Here is a 4,299-nt window from a genome sequence, read left to right as displayed (position 1 = left end):
AGAAGGAAGCATATCCAAGGGCCGTCAAAATGAGGAGGTCATTGAGTTTTGTATTGACTTTATTCCTGACCTTAAGCCAATTGGTGTTCCTGAATCGCGGCATAAGGGCAGACTAGATGGAAAAGGCACGCTAGGAGGGGAACAAATAATATGTATCGATGGACATTCTCTCACTGAAGCACACTACACAGTTCTACAAAATTCCGCCTTGGTGGCTCCGTATATGGATGAACACAAGAATTTTCTACGCTCCAAACACCCGGAGCGGTCTGATGACTGGATTACACGTGAACAAACCAGGAGTTTCGCCAGCTAGTTGCAGACACGTACCACGCATGACACCTCTATTGAAGATGACCTGTACTTGCTGTCCCAGTTACCATCTTCGAATATAATGACTTTCAAAGGGTACGAGATAAATGGTAATACATTTTACACGATCGCCCAAGATAAGAAGAGCACCAACCAAAACAGTGGTGTCCGCTTTGATGCAAAAACCAAGACGGGAAAGGAAACATATTATGGTTATATACAGGACATATGGGAACTTGACTATCAACGTGGTTTGAAGGTCCCTTTGTTTCGGTGCAAATGGGTCAATATGACACAAGGCAGGGTAATGGAAGACCCGCAGTACGGAATGATAACAGTGGATCTCAACAATCTTGCGTATGCAGACGAACCATTCGTCCTAGCCAATGATGTGGCACAGGTTTTCTATGTGAAGGACATGTCTACCAAGCCAAGAAAAAGAAAAGATAAGGAAGCGAATGCATCGTACGATGAGCCAAAGCGGCACATAGTTCTTTCTGGGAAGAGAAACATCGTGGGAGTGGATGACAAGACAGACAAGTCAGAAGATTATGAAAAGTTTGATGAAATTGCTCCATTCACAGTGAATATTGATCCGAGCATCCCATTAAATGATGAAGATTTTCCATGGTTACGGCGCAAAGGGACACACGCGAAGAAAAAGTTTCACACCCAAAGATCTGGGATGTGATCGGCTTCACTATCATCACTTTCTTCTATGTTTCACACCCAGAAGGGAATCTCTGTAATAGTTAGGGTAGTTAATTATGTGTTTTGGCATTTGAAACGCGAAGAAATTTTATGTGCAAACAAATTCTTTCATGCCTTTACTGATTTTTAAAGTTAAGTTATTCACAAACTAGTGATTCACACTAATTTCAAATAATTCAAAATTTAAACTATTCAAATTTGAAAACTACGAGCACTAACAGAAAGTTTGTAATTTTTTGTACCTAAAGCAAAAATATTCACAAAGAAACTCTAAATACACAAAAAAAACTCAAAAATAAATAAAGCAAAAAAAATAAAAAAAAAAGCCCGCCTACTAGGCCAGAGCGGCCTGCATACGACTAGAAACCCAACCTGTTGTTGGGCCAGGATGCAGGCCCGCAAAGGCCCAGTAGGCCAACAGGGCAGCACAGAACATGTAGGCCCAGTAGGCCTGCATTGGAGAGGAGATCGAGAGAGCTACCGCACGGGGGTTTATAAACCAGTGCGGTCGCCCCTCGGCTAGTGAGGTGGGACTAAACTTGCGCATCGCACCTGCGCCAGTGCACCCCCTTTAGTACCGGTTCGTGGAACCAACCGGTACTAAAGGGGGGCCTTTAGTACCGGTTGGAGCCACCAACCGGTACTAAAGGGGGTGCGGTTCCCGCCGCTTGGCCTGGCCAAAACAGGCCTTTAGTACCGGTTGGTGGCTCCAACCGGTACTAAAGGTGCCTTCTATATATACAACACTTACGAAAATTTCATTCTCCCTCTGTTTCTTCCTCTGTTTCCCCATTGAAGCACCGCCCGCGCGCCCCGATCGATCGACGCCGTCGCCGTCGCCGCCCCCGTCCCCGTCGCCGCCCCCGTCCCCGTCGCCGCCCTCGTCTCCATCGCCGCCCTGGGCCCGTCCCCGTCGCGCCGTCCCCGCGTCGCCGCCCCCGCGTCACGCCCCGGCCCGTCGCCGCCCCCGGCCGTCGCCTCGCCGTCGCCCCGCTGTGAGCTCTCCCCCTCTAACCCCTCTCCCTCGCCCCCCGGCGGCACCCATGGGCGCCGCCCCTCCCCGAGCCCATACACACACACACACAAGCATGATGAACACACACACACACACACGTACATATGTATGAATTAATGCATGTATATATTAGTATATACGTATTTTGTATGTTTAATTAGTTTAGATTTTTTAGATTATTATTTTTTCACTAGTATATATGTATGAATGCATGTTAGATGGATATAATTAGTGTTTAATTATTATGGAAATTTTTTATATAATGTTGTTTTTCAGTTTTTTAATGGATGTATAGAAGTTGTGTTTTCTGTTTTTAGTGTTAGATGCTTAATTAGTATGAAATAGCATATAGAATTTTGACATATGCAATGATAGCATAATTAGTGTTATATAGAAATGATAGAAATTTTAGTTATCAAAATCCAATCATTAAAAAAATGTTACTTTTTGCGGGCATATAGCTAGTATTTGTTCTCAACGATGCCCGGCCCGCATCCTCGCCGTCGACCTGTCCGCGACGACGTCCAACTGACCCATGTCCGGGATTGGGCTCCGCCGGGATGGCACTGGGAGGTGCTGCCTGGAGGGGGGCGCCGCTTGATGAGGAACCCGGCCCCGAGTCCCGTCGTCGACCCTGATCTCATTTGGTGGCGTTCGCGTGGGCCAGTCTCGGTGCGGAGGGAGCCGGCCCCGCCGGAGGTGGTACGTCGCCGTGTCAGGGAGGAGGACGAGCACGTCCATCGCTACATGGTTGCGTTAGAGGGCGGCAGGTTCTCCAATACCTGGCAGTTTCTTCAGGGATCTCACTTCAGCTATGATCCTGTGAGGGTTCCTTCTCTTTGGGTGTCCACCGCCCGCGCCGCAGGAACCGCGAGTGTCCTAGATTCTTCTGTAGTATTCGATCTTTATTAGCTACCTAGCCAGTGATGTACTCGATATATAATATTCAAGACGATGTATTCGAGATTATATATTATTCGAGACGATGTATTCGAGATTATATCTATTATTCGAGACGGTGTATTCGAGATTATATCTATTATTCGAGACGATGTATTCGAGATTATATCTATTATTCGAGACGATGTATTCGAGATTATATCTATTATTCGAGATGATGTAATTTGAATACTAAATTGTTTTATATTTCTTTTGGCATAGTTAAATAAAAGCTATGGCGGACAATACCGACAGAGAGGAGAACAGACCATGTTCGATATAATACGCGGGCCAGATGATGATCAGAATGAAGAAGATTGTGACGGCTCCGAATTTCTAAACAACAGCGGAGAGGGTGATATGATATTCGATCGCGACGACCGAATTGATGAAGTCATGAACTACGATTATGACAACACCGGAGAGGTATATATATTTATATAAGCAGGCATCTGGTGATCATCACATGTTTTAAATGAGTTGAAGATATATTAACGAATCGATCTTTCTTCTTTCAGCCATCCGGATCGAGCAAATCTTCAGGCAACAGGACGAAACGAGGCCCGAACAAAAAGTTGAAGGAGGGCGTAAAGTATAATATCGAGGCAATCAAACCTAATGGCGAACCATTAACGCCTAAGAAGATTGCGGACAAGTTCGTTCATCAGTGCGGAGTTCTTGTGAAGGACCAACTCCCGATATCCCTTCAAGAATGGAGAGAGCCAGCAAAGCCACGTCCAGATCTTACTTTTGTCAATGACAGACAAAAAAGTCTGCTTTGGGATACTCTCATGGAACATTTCACCCTACCAGATCATTTCACAGAAGCAGATGTGCAGAAAGTCAAGGACGCTGCTCTTAGGAAGATGGCGGTTGCATTCAAGAACCACAAGAATTGTGAATGGGACAAGTACGTCAAGGGAGGAAGGAAGACTCCAGTATTCGAGTGAACACTAGAGAATCAAAGTGCTCATTGGGACGATTTTGTGAAATTCAAGGATTCGGAATTATCTAAGGAACGGTGAAGAATAAACAAGGCCAATGCCGCAAAAAAGGATAAGTTCCATAAGCTAGGGCCAGGTGGCTATGCGGTGGGAATGCCTAAGTGGGATAAGTCTGAGAAAGAGATGCTGGATGCAGGTGTCACTCCAGAAACATTGAGCTGGCCCCCCAGGTGCAGGACTTGGTTCTATGCGCATGGGGGGAGTTGGACCCGAAGACTGGCAAAGTTTCCAAGAAGGCATGTCTGGGCAGAGCCGAAGATAAGCTACTTGTTGCAATAGAAGAGGCTCGAGCCGGGTTGTTCGAGCCCAACAGAGAGA

The sequence above is a fragment of the Triticum urartu genome, chromosome 2A (genome assembly GCF_056163025.1).
Source record: "Triticum urartu cultivar PI428250 chromosome 2A, HENAU_Tu73, whole genome shotgun sequence".
Classification (NCBI taxonomy): Eukaryota; Viridiplantae; Streptophyta; class Magnoliopsida; order Poales; family Poaceae; genus Triticum; species Triticum urartu.
The sequence above is the reverse complement of the archived record's forward strand: the minus strand, read 5'-3'. Positions refer to the sequence as shown.